Below are 16,967 nucleotides of genomic sequence, written 5' to 3'. Positions count from 1 at the left end.
CCTCTGGTATTGAAGAAATGTTTTCGTGTTAGAGTCCGTGGCCTTCTTTGACAGCCTGAGCGTGTCTGAGCCGTTCAGGTGGTCGTTGATTGAAGATGTCAAGATGGGCTCAAGGGAGTCAGTAGATGGCAGTCGTGTCCCTTTCGCAATAGACAAGAAAGCTGCGGACAGTCTCTCTCTCTCTCTCTCTCTCTCTCTCTCTCACTTCCACACACACTCTCACAAGAGCGCACATATACACACTCTACCAGGCACCGGCACCGCAAAACACGCGTTCACATTTCCACATGACTGCCCCTGGTCAGAAACGCTCCTGGCGTTCAGGGGTTATCGTCGCTGACCAATCAGTAGCAGGCTGATAGGAGGTCATTGGATAATTATATTTCACCTAACCGAGGCTCCAGCGAGAGAACTGTTATATAAGAAGAAGCCCAACAACTCAGGACTAAGCGCAGATCACTGCCTGCGAGTTCGTGAGCAGGAAAAACAGGGGGTGAAGTCGACGGCGGAGGGAGTCACGCTGCGCAGAGCAGATCCTCGTCCTCATACGTCGGAGAGGCAGGAGCAAGTGGACAAGTCCAGGGCGCGAGGAGGCTGGAACCAGGTCCGCAATCGTCTCGAGCAGGACGACTTCGGCGAGCGCTTGGCTTGATTTCGACCCCCCCCACTCTTGTCTTTCCCGCCCAGGGAAATTTCACCATAACCTGTAGCGTTGCTCTTCTTTCTCGGGCATCCAGCTTGATCCCGCACATGGAGCGACGCGTAGGGGCATCATGAACGTGTGGATGGTCGTGGCAGAGTCAGCTGTGGGCCAGCGGCGGATGGGCTGCGCCAGAGCGCCCTGGACGGAGCTGATCCTCTGAGGAGAAATGATGAGAGTCTGACAGGAGCGCCGGAGCGGTCCCTGATGGATGTACATCTCACCTCCGCAGCCTGCAAGTTCGCATCCATCTCTAGCGGAACTATACAGCATGACTTTTTTCCCTCCCGCGGTGGATGAGAAGCGCTTGAGCCGTTATTCCGAGGATGGGGAGTGTGTGTGCTTTTATCTGAGGGGGGAAGACGCTGCTTGGTCTCCATCACCCAGAGATCGCTCGGAATTCCTCGGGAGGCTTTGAGCTTTGAAGTGATTTGAAAATGAAAACGCACGTTTTTCTTTTCGCCGTCGTGCCGAAACGCGCCTAAAGCCCGGCCAGGCATTCCTGAGGACATCATGACATTTAGAGGAAATCTAAGCGTGTTGAGATCCGCACTGAGCTGTGAGTAGAAACCTAATCAGATCCTGCGCGTTTAGGGGCGAAGAGAGAGAAGAGAAGTGAAAAGAAAAAACAAAGTTGCACCCTGAACCTTGAGGATAGAAAAGAGAACAAGCCTAATTTGCCTTTTTTCCCTAAGAAACAGTGGAGAGCCTAGGATGCGGATGAGGATGGGGGCTTTGGCTTGTGAAGAAGGGGGGACAAATCAGATCTAATCGAGTTAAAGAATGGGACGCCACAGCAGAGGGGGAACTGCGTTCATCTGAGTCGGATGACCACAGACACGTCCGGTTGACACGGCAGGGACTCGCAGCAACAACAACATTTGTTGGCGTTTGGTCTTAATGGAGAACTGAACAGAATGTGGATATGCGCGATTCATCTTAAACGCACGAGCCGGTGAGGGATCTATAGCCACTGCCGGACATCGAATAGACTCGAGACGGGGGGCAGTGTGGAGGAACTGTGCGCAGAATTGCGTGAGGCTCGCGGATGGAGTTCCGCTGCGGCTGGCGCGGAGGAGCGCGCGCTCTGCTTTTCGCTCCGATTTGAACTGCGAAAAGATCCCAGCTTCCAGAGAGAGAGAGACAAAAGTAAGTACACCTTCTTTTCCCTTTGCGTCAATGGGCCACTTATACGGGCGTCGCGTGCGTCACGTTGCGATGGGGTAGAAACGGTAAGAAAATATCCTAGAAGGGAATTTTGCGTTGTTGCTTCACGTCCTGCTGCCTCGCTCAGCAACGACGGATGCTGGAGCTGAGATGCTGCTGCATGTGTGCACCAGAGGAGTCCAGTCCTTCATAGGCATGGGGTGAGTGCATTGCACTGTGCTGTGACCACCTGTACACTGTGGCCATTAGGCTAAGTCATATTTAATTTAAAGTCTGCTCTCTCTCTCTCTCTCTCTCGCTCTCTCTCTCTCTCTCTCTCTCTCTCTCTCTCTCTCTCTCTCTCTCTCTCTCTCTCTCTCTCTCTCTCCCTCTCTCTCTCTCTCTCTCTCTCCCCCCCCTCTCTGTATGTCTACCATTGCGGGTTCATGCGTGACATGAAGTTCAATCGATGTCTTCATTACAAAATTCATGTCCAGATTATCTGAATACGCTACACTGTCTTTCCTTTGCCATCATTCCCTTTCCTTCCTCCTGGCCACTTCAGTATAATGGTACTCTGCACTTAATGACTGTTAATCACACGGCATGGCGTCGAGCGACTCTGCCAGGATGGCTTAAAGAGGTGCAGAGGTGCTTTATGCTTGTTTGAGTGAGACTGTAGACGGTGTAAGGCACTTGTGTAAAATATGAAGGTGTTCATTCAGTCACTTTTGGCTGAATCCGCAGTTTGGTGACATTGCCATGCCTAGACCAAGAATCAGTGACATACTGCTTGTTGAATTAGTTCAGTCTTATCTTAAACTGCTATCCTTACGCGAAGAGTTCTGCAAGCCTTCGATTTCTGCACGCTTTAGTGCGCTAGAGTGGTCGTTTTTTCAGCGACGAAGGCTTGAAGAGCAGGGCCCCACTCCGGGCTCCGGGAGCTGTCCAAAAGCCCGTGGTGCTGAAATTCCTGCCAAGCTCGAATCGATAGAGCGCGCTTTCCCCCAGTGACAAAACGAACCAAAAATGGATTGCTTATAATTTTATTCTAATTAATTTCACTACGCACCATGGAAACATGCAGGTGAATGGTGATTTTATTTGGTGGCCGTATTTATTTTGTTGTTATTTCCATTCATGAGCACACTCAATATCAAACTGCCACTGCATGAATCACATTATGTAGGCGTATGCTAATGAGGTCAACACTGAGGTAATACACCTCACTTATACATCACACCTCATGCCACAATGCCATTTTACTTAATCACGTTGACCTTGTCGCTAATAAAGAATAGAAGTTAGACAAAAAAGGGTCTGTAGTTTTTGCATACCAATGATCATAGATACTGGAATGTGTTTGGAGTGAGATATTGCAGCATGGATCAGTTGTCTTATGGTGGCTGCAGCCTTCCATGGCCAGACTTGAAGGACTCCATACTAAGTACATTTGTATTAACTAATTGAGTTTCCTCATCCTTGACCTACTGAATTAAAAAAAAAAAACATCTTTCAGAAAGGTCTCCTATTAGTTGGGTGCTTCTCCATGATGTTTTAGTGGAAAGGCAGCTCCCTGACAAATCTAATTCACAGAAGTTCTATTGCGTTCCTCCTTTTGAGGTCATGTAGTAAATTAGAAATGGTAATTTTAGGTTCCATGAAGGCTGAGGCAAGTTAATTACAGGCAGTGTTATGTGCAGTGAGTGAACTACTTCCATCAGTCCGGTGGAAATACTCCATTTTGTCTTCTCCAGGCAGCCAAAGCACACCCACCCACACACTGTCATCCCTTTGTGAGAGCTTCCTGTTGGCGTAATGCCCAATCTGAGGCTTAGAAGGCTGTGTCAGTTCAAGCACTCATTCCTTTAGAGTTTTTTCAGGTACACGGGTCATGCGTGTAGAGTAGATTTGTATCCATTCATTACTCTAATCATAAAAAAAGGACGTATAATCTCTATTACTGTAAAGAGCACATTCAGGGCTCACTCGTTAAGCTGTGAATAGATAATATACGCAGGTAGTCTAAGATTTATAAGAGTAATAAGATGAGGCATTATGTAACTGACTAGAACCTGATACTGAGTATTTTTACCTTCACTATCTTACATAACTGCAATTATTTAAACACCTCACCACTTCACAGCCACTATAGTGAGGTGGTGAGATAGTGAGAACAGCAAACACAAATAAGCAGCTCTGCCACTCTTCCTGTTAAATTAAGAAAACAAACAGTGCATTCATTACTATAGTGTCTCTCTTGTACCTGAAAACACATGGCTCCTATTCCCTAAGGTGAACTGAGTTCTTCCTCGTCTTCTTTCCCCACACAATGTGAAAAAGAGCACCAGTTTGATGGAGTAGTGTTGCCTTGGGGAGATGAATTAGACTGCTCATTTTATGTTCTTCCCCTGTCAGGAGCTCCAGCATGATGAATCTGCAGGGCTGATCAGAAAGATGACATTTGTTTGTTGGTGAATGATGCAGAGTGATTCATGTCTTCACACAGGCACTCCATTATTTACCCTTTGCATCTTCCCAAACTTTTTCCTGAGCCTCACTTTGCTTTGGGCTTCACCTACATGAGACTCGCAAAGGTGTTCTGAACATCTGGATTTGGATGTGGTAAGATAGCATTCCCCAGAATGGGCGGACTATGACCATATAAAAATGGATTTGTTACATGCTTTGGTGGATTCTTGGAAGTTTTTCAGTCAACTTCTGTGTTTGTTTATTTCATTATTCAGGTATGACAATAGTGGAGTCCCCAGAGCCTTTTGGGTTGTTTGCACACAGCAGACTGCAGTAGAGCAGGTGCAGCCTGGGCACCAACTGGGATTTCAGTGAGAATAAAGCCCACCGGCCTTGTAGTGTGAGGTCCTTTTGTCTAAAGGGCTATTCTGTATGTCTTTCCACTCTTTCCACAAAACAAGCATGGTTGCATATTTTCACTGACAAATCAAAGCCTTACAATGTCTTTGCTTTAAAATACACACAAGTATTTTAAGTATTTTTGCTTCACTTTAAAGTTACTGTTTTCAGATATGAAGCTTTGTTACTTCCATATTACATACTCTCTCTCTCTCGCGCTCTCTCTCTCTATCTCTCTCTCTCTCTCTCCTCCCTCTGTGTGTGTTTTCCATCCTTGGCCATATCATTTTGTGTGAAAAATTAATGAACTCCTCAAACAGAAAGAGAACTCATATAACACAAGGCTATCAGTCACTCAGAAAGATAGAGAGCGGTCTGTGCTCATACCCTCTGCACCCTGGCATTTCCTCAGATAGTCTGAGGGTTCAAAGAAAGACCATGACTTTCTTCTTTTGTAATAGAGTAAATGCCCCCCTTTAAAAAAGGCAGATTAGCCTATGTAAAACCCAGCTTAGGCGAGAACGACTATTCATCCCTTAAACTGCCGCAGACTTCTATCAATAATGGAACCCACCCATCAATTTTTCATCTCCTCAGGGTATACATTTTCCCAGGGGATTTGATTCAGCATGAAGTGGAAATTAAACAGTGAGGGAGATCCATGTTATCTACTTTTCTCTCTACTATTATCTACACCTTATATGGTAAAACACGAAGGATTTCTTTCTTCAGACTAGAGCTACAGCAGCATGGAGGGGAGATTATGCACAAAGTAGACATTTTGGTGAATAGCAGATGAAAATACAAAACACTTAACTCTTTACTGCATGGATTGTGTAATAATGGAGAGATTTATTATCTGAAAATTACAGACAATGGTTAAACTGCCATAGGACGTAGTAGGACAGACATGCCATAGGCCATAAGACACAATAGACTGCCATAGGACACAGTTATATTCATCATCCATGTATAAACACACGTGTAACAGCCAAATATAAATGATTTATTTATGAATATATAAAGGAATAAAGCTACACTGATAAAATGCTCAACTTAAAATGTAAATTAATTAACTGAAAATTGCAGTGTCCGGTGTATCCACTGGAAGTGTATTCATTTACTCCCTTTAAACACACTGCAGATTGCAGGTCTGTTGTTTCAGGCTATTCCCATAAAAACAAAAGAGGTTTGCTCCTCGGTGTGTAACAACATATTCTAAAGAAGATCTCAATAAACAGCTTTTTTACAAACGCAGATGTTCCTGTTCCTGCTAAAGCCCAAGTAGACTGATAAAACAATGTGCTGAGTCAGGTGATAATCTTAGTGTTTTTTTATCTCTTCTATGGGAAGACTGAACCTAGCAGTCTCCTCAGTAATACACATGTTCATGAGTGGTATGCTTAATCATAGTTTTGTACTGAATTTATACATGTGTTTTGTGGCTATAGGTTACATATATAGTTACATATATGTTATTGACAAAAAAATCACACAGTTGCCCACTTTACAATCCAACTAGCAAGCAATGTGTTACTGGGATATGGCAAACTGTTGGTTTGGTTATGAAAAGGCAGTGGGATTACGGCAGCAGCAGTGAATTGAAGCAGGCCATGAGAGCCAAAATGATGTTAAGATTTTTGTAATCACTTCATTTGAATAACTTAATTTTTTCATAAACCTATTAAGAGAAGAATTACATGAAGAAAATTGCCAAACCAGTAACAATGAGGAACAGTGAGAATTCAATAATAATTACAGCAGTGCCCCCCCCCCATGAATTCTAAATATTCTAAATGTATTCTGAATATGTTTCTTTTTCAAATATTGTACTGGAATACATGACTGAATATATTTATGACAGTGTATTAAGTGTTCAGCCATCACCACTTTTTCAAAGTGTTTTGCCCAACCCTGTGTGCATGAATACTGCATTATACAGACCCATGGAGAGAGCTTCAGATAACAGTTACATGTGATGTAAAAAAAGATAAAAGTGAAAGCACAAACTTCATCAGGCAGGAATGGGATCAGATAAAAATATACTATATTATGCAAAAATCTTAAAAAAAAAAAAAAAATTGTTTTTTTTTCATTAGGCAACAGCATGCATTACATTAATTAAAGGGTTAAAAAGAGTTAAAAAGTCCCATATAACCATCTCCATATACAAATACAAATACGTAGCGGCCACCATGCTACTCACACCACACCCACACACACACACACACACACACACACACACACACACACACACACAATCAGATATTCCTCCTACACATATTCACACACAATCACACTCACTAGCCCTCTCTGTCTTTTTCTCTCTCACTCACAGTGACCTCTCATTAATCTCTCTTGCTGACCCAAATGTCTGAATGTTGGAGTGTTTCTCTGGAGAGCTCTCCCATTGGCAGCTCTTTCTGCAAGATGAGCGCAGCACATTCCCCCAGTCAATGCTCTAATCAATCAGCACTCTGCCTCGCACCATCAATCTCTCTGAATACTCTGCCTCGACATCATAAATCGCCCATTCGGATTACCCTGATGGACGTTTCTCTGAATTTGACCTCTTTACCACTTTTGAACTGGATCACCTGCTATAGCTATGCCATCACTTCCTCTTAAACTCCTACTGTTATGATCTGTATTTAGGCGGCGGCCCATCAATCTCTGCATGGACGTCGCATCTCTTCTTGACATTGTATGCCTGCCTTACCCTACATGTCCTTCCTTATCTGCCATGTTCTCATATCGAACACTCTGATATTTAACACAATTGCTAGTCCACCACATTTAATTCTAGACTTTTTCTTATACTTGATGTATCTCACACATCTCTCCTCAGTTTGATCCGAATGGCTCTGTATAATCTCATTTCTTTAATCATACATCTCAAGTTTATTGGTTGCAGTTTTTTATCAAGTGGGAATCCAATCCAGTGAGTTTGTCTTTTTCAAGGTTTCTTTCTTGTGCTTATTCTAGAACATTCTAGAAGATTGTGAAAGAGGAGAACCCTGTAGAACAATGTGGAATAGTGTGCCTGGGGGAGAAAATATTTTTAAAAAATGGGGAGGGCATTCTAGCACAGTGTGACTGGGGAGAACATTCCAGGTTAGTGTTAATAGAAGAGAAGATTCTAGAACAATGCTGGTGGAGGAAGACATTCCAGAACAATGTACATGGGGTGGATGGTCTAGAAATGTGTGAAAAGGAGCAAACATTCTACATCAGTCGGAATGGAGAAGAACATTCTAAATGGGAGCGAACATTAAATACAGTGTAAATAGAAAAGAATGTTATAGAAGAGTGTGAATGGAGAGAGCATCTTAGAACAGTGTGAATGGATATTTTTTAAAACAATGTCATTAGGAAGAACCTTCAAATGACCTCTATGGTACATCAGCCAGTGTTTGGGTTTGTTGGTTGAGTGGGTGTGCTTTGGGCTTTGGGGTGTTTTTTGGCTTATGATCACCCTTGGCTTGCTCATTATGGGCTTGCTGCTGGATTTCTGTAAAGCTGCATTGTGACAATGTCTGTAGTAAAAAGTGTCACAAATGAATTTGAATTTAATTGAACAACTATTGAGAACTAGAAAAACTGTTTGGCTATTTTTTTCAGTAATTTACTGTTTATTTATAGTATGCATACTGTATATTACAATTAAATTACTTTTCCTAGCACTCCTATATGTCTAATACACAGCTTGTATGTGCTCTAATGTACAATCACAGCTGTTGTTTGCTATATTATGTAATATAGCAAATATAGTCAATAATATAGTCAAACATGATAACAGCTTCCAACATCAAATGCTGTAATGGTCATGCATATTATTACAGAATTAACAGAAAAATAATGCTGTCTTCAACTGCTTCATTACTGTTCATTGTCATAATGTTTGAAGTCATGACAGCCATGACTTGTGATTAGCTTGTGATTAGCTTTTCACATATGCTGACATGTACTGGTAATGGTGATACAACTCATGACAGCTTATGATATGTGCCATGACATGTTTATAGCATGGTTATGTCAATGTTATGTAACATGTTTTAAGAAACATGTTAAAATAAATTAATGTCATAACAACAATGTAACTGGCTATTTTCTATTCAATCAAATAATCTAATTAAATAATGGCTTGACATTCTTTTATTGTGTCTATAACTGTGTAGTTGCACATAACAGTACCAGTAATATATACACATATGTTTTAAATTTAGTTTTTACTCATGCAATTACACCTCTTGTTACAATCAGAAAAGTGTGGAAAAACACCAGTTGACCCATTACACCAAAAATATGTTATTATAACTATGAAGATACATGTAATCACACGATGTGTATCTATATATTATACTACTTTAATCTACCTGTAACAGTGAAAACATCACCAGTAATTGCAATGTTTTGTGTGTTTGTATGTGTTGTGTTGCATGCATTGGCAATGTGTAACACCACAGTTATTAGTATAGGTGAAGGAAAACATTTTATCAGTTCAAAGCTCAAAACACATCAACCTCTTTAAAAGGAGTTGTTTCTCTCAGACTACCCCATTTGTTTCACAGCAATCTTCTATATTTAGGGAATGCAGTGGATTACTGCAGTGTTTCCTCTGTAAACAGTGCTTTAGAGTGAACAAATATTAATTTCAGCATACCTAAATGCATGCGCTGAGCAGACCTGATCTCATCTTGGTGATGTAGAGCATGCTTCACCCACTCAAATCTTAAACCTCAACCACTATTAAACGAGCAACAACCAGTAGAATGTGGCTGTACAGCAAGGGGCAGCTTCTGTCAACATTCGTGCACAATGCGGAGGTGTGTGCAGCCGTCTCCTCAGCAGCAGCAGCAGCAGCAGTAGCAGGAGCAGGAGCAGCAGCAGCAGGGCCATGATACCAATAAAGCCCAAATTAGGCCTGATTTAATGACTCAGGAATGTGGGTGCCCTCTGCTTTCTCAAACTCCGCTAAAAGCAAATGACCTGAATTCAGCGTGGAGCATGAGTCACTCCCAGAATGCTGTCAGCCACCTCAACAGCTCTTGTTTAGGACCTAAACCCTTCATCCTCTCTTATTTCTGTCCTCTGTCCATCATTACAGACCTCTTAGCAGTTAGGGCTCGGCCGCTGTTGAATAGCCTAGTGCACGAGTACGTCTCTGCTGTGGAGGAGATGATGCTTTTGTGTATGTGTGCGAGCTGCAGAGAGAGCAGTAGAGTAAGCTGTGACTCCCCGTCTCAGCTGCACCTGGGAGGCATCTGTTTTATGTGATATGGCGCTGGGTCGCTATATTAATTCTACCTGCTAATTTGAAAGGTTAAAATAGGCTGCAGAAAAGGTGACACGCTGCTGCTCACCTGCTCCTCACGTACTAAAGCACCTGTTTAATGGAGGTGAGGTTCAGAGAGAGACAGGGAGACAGAGAGAGAAGAGAGAAGAGGGAGAGAGAATGTTAATGATGGGCCTAGGAAGAATCTGCAGTTAATAGGTTATTTGAAAAAGCGGAGAAAGGAAAAGTGCAGCTGGAGCTGATTGTTCTTATCTGAGTTCATTAATGTAATTTCCTCTCACAAAGGGCCTGTACAGAAAGCTCTCAGGCTCAAATAATGACTGGATCAGTCCGACGCAGCCAGCTTGCGTAGCTCCACAATGCCTTCAAAAATGAAGAACTGTCACTGCCGCTTATACAAACATACATACCCACACACGCGTGCACCTCTCCATTACATATCTGAAGGGAAACAGCTGTATGTACAGCTGAGCTCCTTCAAACGCAACATTTGCTTGTTCATTTTATTTACATGTTTAGTATTTTTTGTTATTTTATTATTATTGCGGATTGACAGATGTGACACTGAAGCAGAATGTCATTAAAAGTGGCTTCTGGAGTGAACAGCATGTAAGGCTGCAATCAGCCAACAAAGTGGATAAGCTGCTGATGACATCAATTATAGAAATTGATGCATCGAAGTATTCACTGTAAACAGGGGAAAAGGGTAGAAATTGATTTGAAGTATTTTAGTTAATCCCCCCAGCAGGCCAGCTTATGACAGTCAATGTCTCTTACTGAGTCACTGACTGACTGACCGATGTGCATTCTTGAAATATGCATATGCAATTATCACCTAAGACAAGCAGCAGGTGGCATTATACACCATTAAATGTCACATCTTACATCCACTCAATACGAGGTTAAAAATAATAGAAGTCATAGAAGAAACAGTGAGGCTATTCTATTCCATGATGAGGGCCTAACCTGTGACTTAGGCTCCCACAGAGTGATATGATCTCTCTTTTTTTATTTTTGTTAGGATACATGCTGATGCACTTTGTACGAGTTGTAAGGAATGTATTGTTTTCTCAAGAAGTCCAGTAAGAAGAGCATTACAGTAATCACCTCAAAACAAGTACTCAGTCTGAAATAGAAGAAGCCGAACATTAGCAATATTTCTTAAATGACAGAAAGCTACTTTTGTGACTGTGTTTACATGTGTGATAAAACAGAGCTCAGACTTTAAGCTCAAACCCAGATTTCCTACATCAGGTTTCTCCTAAAGCAGCTCTGAGTTTTTTTTGATAAGCAGCCTCATTTTTCTATTTTTACCTGTTCAAGGTGAGAATAGCTTCCTTAAGCACTTGTACATGACCAGTGAGTGCAAGAGAATGTAAATGATATGTAAAGTTACTTTTATCCACCAGTGTAATGTTAGCTGGATCAGAAGCTGTCATGCTATAATGCTCTGGTAGCAATTCTGTGATTGCAAGTTGGTCAGGCCTTGAGGCACAGAGCAGCCCCAAAACATAACATTTCCACTACCGTGCTTTACAGTTGGTATGAGGTTCTTCTGATCAAATGCCCTCCTTGGTTTTTGCCAAACATGGCTTCTGGTGCCGTGGTCAAACAACTCTGAAACAATCTTTGACTCATCTGTCCATAGCACATTTTTCCAGAATATTGACTAGCAAACTTTGTGCCCCAATGTCTTTCTTCTGCCACACCTCCCATGCAGGACCAATTCGTGTTCCTTTTTCTAATGGTACATTCAGATCCTGTGATGAAATTGTGGGATTTTGGGATCCTACAGTGTATTGTCAGGTAAAATTTGCTCATCAGATTATCTTTTGGCAGTCGTTTTCAATCTTCTATAATTGTAGATGATCTTCTGGACAGTGGAATGTTTGATTTCCAATATTTTGGATATCTGCATAATCCCCTTCTCAGACCTTTAATTTCACTGTCCGAAGAGAAACATGAATCTCTCTTTTTTTTCTTTTTTTACTGACTTGCCTCATTTGAGCATGGCAGATGTCCTTTACATTGTATGAGTTATTGTTTTGGAGACAGTTGTTTTCTTTGGACAGCGATGACAAGCATTTACAACTCCTTGAGAGAGCTCCTCGATCTAGGCATGATGATCCCACACAATTCAATAACAAACAACAAAAGGAACTAAAAAATTAGTATGAGTTCGTGAACAGAATATCATTAAAAAGTATTTCTGGAGCGAACAGGAAGTAAGGCAGTATTTAGTGAATAAAATTGATCAGCTGCTGACGACATCAATTATAGACTTTAATGCATTAAAATATACATTGTAAACAGTGGAAAAGGTCAGAATTGATCTGAAGGATTTTTACTAATCTCCCCTTCCAGCAGGGAAGCTTATGAGGGTCGATGTCTCATAATGAGTCACTGAGTCAGCTTTATTTATATATTTTTAATTGTTCAACCAGGTGAGGATACATTCACTAAGCTAAATTTGCTTGGGTGGCCTGGACAAGTTGTCAATTGTTTAAAATTTTCTCAGTGGAATGATTGATTTCCAATTTTTTGGATATCTTCTTAAACAAAGATATTTATAACTTTCTTCCTGAGTGCCTCAGAGAGCTCTTTGAGCTAGACTTGAAGATACCACACAATCCAATAACAAAGAGCAAACCAGACCAGATATCTGAGGTTTAAAGACCATCTCTTATCTAATGGTGGTCTAATCAGTAGCACATGATCATGTGCACCAGATATCAATTTGAACAATTTGAAGTAGTTATATATGTTGGGGTGTATTTACTTTTTTCCATATAAAATTACAGTACTGTTTATTCCAATTATTTAAAGCATAACAAACATGTTAATTGTCATTTGTTAAACTAAATCACTCATCTATCAACACTGTTTAAATGTGTGCTCATGGGGTTCTTCACATGACTTTCTTTATAAATGTACCATTTAAGTAAATTAGTGTGATTTACTTGAACAGTTGCTGATCATATTATTCTAAAAATAGTGATTGACATCAAAACGTATCCTATCCTGCATCATGGACGCTTGAGTGACAAATGCCATGGGCCTGCAAAACTAAGCCTGCCTGTCTTCTTGAGGTTTGAATTGGTGTAAAATTTCAACAAAAAAATTATATTGTTTATGTTTTCTGAAAAACAAATAAAAACAGTTTGATTTCTTATTACTGCATGAATTCTTTTGGTTGAACTTTGAACGATATAGTGTTGTCTGCTTAAAAAATATTCTATAATGTTCATAAAAGGAAGTCAATTAGGCCTTAAAATGTCAACAAAAAGAAAAGGTCAATTTGACAATGCAAAAAAACACTTTACAAAAAAAACGCTTCATGAAGTTCTTTAGTGTTCACATGATAGACAGTCATTCTGGCACTGCAATACCTTACAGGAAATGTAAAGTAATATTCCCTCTGCTTTTGCTTTATTGCACCGTATAAGTAGAAACCACTTTTAGTCTCAAACAGGCCTTTGAGCAATGGAAGATATGTAACAGGAGGAAAAAGAGGGGAGACAGCTGAAGGCCTAGAGGTTTGACCGTTGGATTATTTGAAAAATAAATGATATATAGGAAAGATGATCAGTCACAGCCCTAACAGCAGGTGACCTGAACTGTGCGCTATTTTAGATTCTTTTGTGGATTATCAGTGTGTTTACAGCTCTCTTGGAGCTTCCTCTGAGCTATGACACCAACACACAGGCTCTTTACAGTCTGCTCACATCACTTTTTGAGATTTTGTTGAGAAGCTTGAAGGAATGATTGAAACATTTGAAAAAAAAAAACATTTGAGCAGTTGAAAAAATAAAGAACAACTGAGGATGAGTGTATTGATGACTGCGTTTTTCTAGACTTACATGTCCTACATGACCTACACAATTCTGACTTCTGCATATATATATATAGGCAGCTGTAACATGGTATATGACAGAAAACAAACCTCCATTTATTGTTAAGGTTCTACATCAATAGATGTTTCCTAGAACCATATATTCTACTCTTATTCAGTCTTATGGCTGACTCTTTTGTTGTTTTTCTGGAACTGAAAAGCAGTACCTCCAGGTCAGAGCTCCAAGCAGCTGTAACGTGGCATATGGCAGCATGACCTCAGTCCCCAAAGGTCAAACCTTTCAGCAGTTTTTGCTACAGGGAGATAGCTACTGAAAGTGAACTCAGTATATAGAAATGATTAAATAGCATGCATTTTCAGCACACTGTTGCAGTTTATGTTTTGTTAAAAAATAAAACAGTTATGCGAAGGCATAAATATTTATAAGTGCATTGTGAATGTGTGCCTGAAGCCGTCATATTCCAATAAGCATGAATAAAAGGGATTTAAACATTTTAGACATCTTGTTACATCTCGTAGAATTTCTCAATGTCAGCAGTACAGAAGCACTAACATTGTCATGCTTCAAATCACTAAATGTAAATAGATAATGTGAAAAAAGTTTGAGATTTATGTACAGTACTGCTGCAACATCACCATTATGTGTGCTTTTTGGTAATTTCCTTTACAGTATATAAATGTAGTATACACTATATGCTATACTCGCCTTTTTATGAATAACATTTTGGATCCATATTGAAGTTGCCAAAGGCAGTTATCATTTGAAAAACAACCAAAAAAAGGTAATATGTGGGCATAGACTACTGATAGTGGTGCTGTACCAAATGTTCCACTTTTAAGTGGATAACAGAAACATGGTGATAACAGAAGCATGGTGTCATGCTACTTTCCATCAAAATGCATTTGGGATTGTAAGTAGAAGAGGAAATATTTTATTATTAATTTTATTAAAATTTTAGCAGTAGTAGTAGTAGTAGTAGTAGTATTACTACATCTATCCACATTTCCCCCATTAGCTTTTGCCAGCAATTCCAAGACAGTTTTTAAATATGGAAGGCTTAAAAGGCACCCTTGTTGTGTTCCAACTTCCAAAGACAACATATAAAGGCTGCTGAGGCTCTGTTCCAAACACAGGCTGAAGTAAAATCCAGCCAACCAACCAACCAATAGGTAAATAAATGAATAAATAAAAACATAAATAAATACAACAGCAAAAAAATACAAAGCCACAAATAACTTCGCAGCATCTAGTACAAAATCTATGAATGATGTCCATAGCAAGCCAGCATATACTCAGTTTCACCCGGTACTGTGCAGCCCATATACTGATAAACCTGGATTAATCTGAATTTAGTTTGTTTATTAAATTATTTTCATGTATACCAATTAATATAAAAAACAAAGCAAAATAAATGAAGTAGTAGCAAGCCCAGTCAATGCATTTGGTTTTGTAACACTACTAGGCATATACTCACTCAATAGAACTGATTATACTGTATAAAGCAGAGTGTAGGACACTCAGAGGTTCTTTAAAATACTATATACTTAAATTGGGTTTTCATCATAGAGAAGGAAAAATTGACAACGCAAAGAAGTATTTAAGCAGTCATTTGGTTCGTTGAGTTATCATGGTTCTATATATGACTGTGGCCTTTACTAAGAACTACTAAAGAAATTGCTGTTTAAGGTTATATAACGCAGAACACACATGGACTCATTATCACATTATGCTTTATAGTTATATAGCCAAGCAATCACAGAAACAGATGCATCTACCTCCAAACTGCACTGAATCACAGTCGCTGGGTAGTGTTCAGATGACTTCAATTGATACAAACACAGTCCACCTACATACTGCTATCAACATTAGCTTTTGTGACATGTCTGACATGCTGTTGTACTGTAAAAGTTGTTTGCAAATCTATTCTCATTGCAGGACACTGTGGTCAATTCAGATTCCTAGTGCAAATTTGATTTTGTCATTTGATTGTTCACATTATATTTTTTATGTGTTCTAATCTGATACTGACACTAGTTTGAACAGATCATGCTCCTGAACTGACCTTCGTGTGCAAACCAACAAACCAACAAACTCCACCCAGAATGTCCATCTAGAGGTAAACAAAACGAAAGCAACAAGAGCAAATGCTAATGTGAAGTGAATATAGATGTCAATGTGTGGCTAAATCATTGCTTCAAATGCTTAGAAGTTTTCACATCTCACTGTTTGTGTTTTTGATATTGATGTACTTTCCTGTAGCGTGTAGCTTTGATCTGACCACTACCAGGTGATTGTGATTCTCTGTTGATTAAGAGTAGATGCCTTTTTTCTGAGATTGGTTAACTGGAAATCTTCCTCAAAGCTATCATCCATTTTTCCTTAAGATTCAAAGCTGCCAGGGTGGAATGTTGAGTAAGGGTATTGATACTCCTGTATCTGTGAATTTCTTTTTGAAAATCAATCCTCATATTAAGAAACTGCCGCTAAATAAAGAGTCATTTTAATACATTGTATTAACTACTCTGTGTTCAAGAAATGTTTCCTTTGTAGTTTTAGGTGGGTGAACACACACCTGTATTCACTGGGTGAACTTCGCTAAGGAGTTTAACTGTAGAGGACGAGGCTAGGAGCCACCCCACGAGCTGTTAGAGAAAATAAAACTCTGTTCATGTATGGCGTAGCTGTGGGCAACACCAGCTGAAAAATAAAGTACCACAACTCACGTGAAAGCTGTGTTTAATAGCATTGAACACTACATTCTTTGTTTTACAATTGCACAGGCATTACGCAAGGATCTATAGTGATAGGCCAAATATTAGTTTATGTTAACCATTCAGCTCTTAGAATTTCCTGAGGAGCACAATTTTACAATAATAGTTTGATGAAATACAATCTTAGCTTAAAGGAAAGTTCAATTAAGGTGGTTCAAAAGACTTTGAAAAAGATGTCTGTATCCACTGATGAAAGAAGTCTGCATCTGCATTGGATTAAAAAGAAAATCAGTAGCATTTACCATCCCAAATTCTTGGAATGATATAAAAGTTGCATGAATTCCTGTCTGACTGTTCAGATTAAGGTTACATTGCCATGTATCAGGTGT

At 40.0% G+C, this 16,967-nt stretch overlaps 1 protein-coding gene across 2 annotated transcripts in view; it reads left to right on the top strand.

The window, feature by feature from the left end:
- The first annotated feature begins 202 nt into the window (after positions 1-202).
- Positions 203-16,967, top strand: part of lrrc4ca (leucine rich repeat containing 4C, genome duplicate a) — an 85,495-nt gene continuing 68,730 nt past the window's right edge. For both annotated transcript variants that reach the window (XM_037543092.1, XM_017700094.2), the window contains exon 1: positions 203-1,849. The gene's annotated coding sequence lies outside the window, so the exon portion shown is untranslated. The remainder of the gene's footprint in view (positions 1,850-16,967) is intronic.

This window comes from Pygocentrus nattereri, chromosome 11 (genome assembly GCF_015220715.1).
Source record: "Pygocentrus nattereri isolate fPygNat1 chromosome 11, fPygNat1.pri, whole genome shotgun sequence".
Lineage (NCBI taxonomy): Eukaryota > Metazoa > Chordata > Actinopteri > Characiformes > Serrasalmidae > Pygocentrus > Pygocentrus nattereri.
The sequence above is the reverse complement of the archived record's forward strand: the minus strand, read 5'-3'. Positions and strand labels throughout refer to the sequence as shown.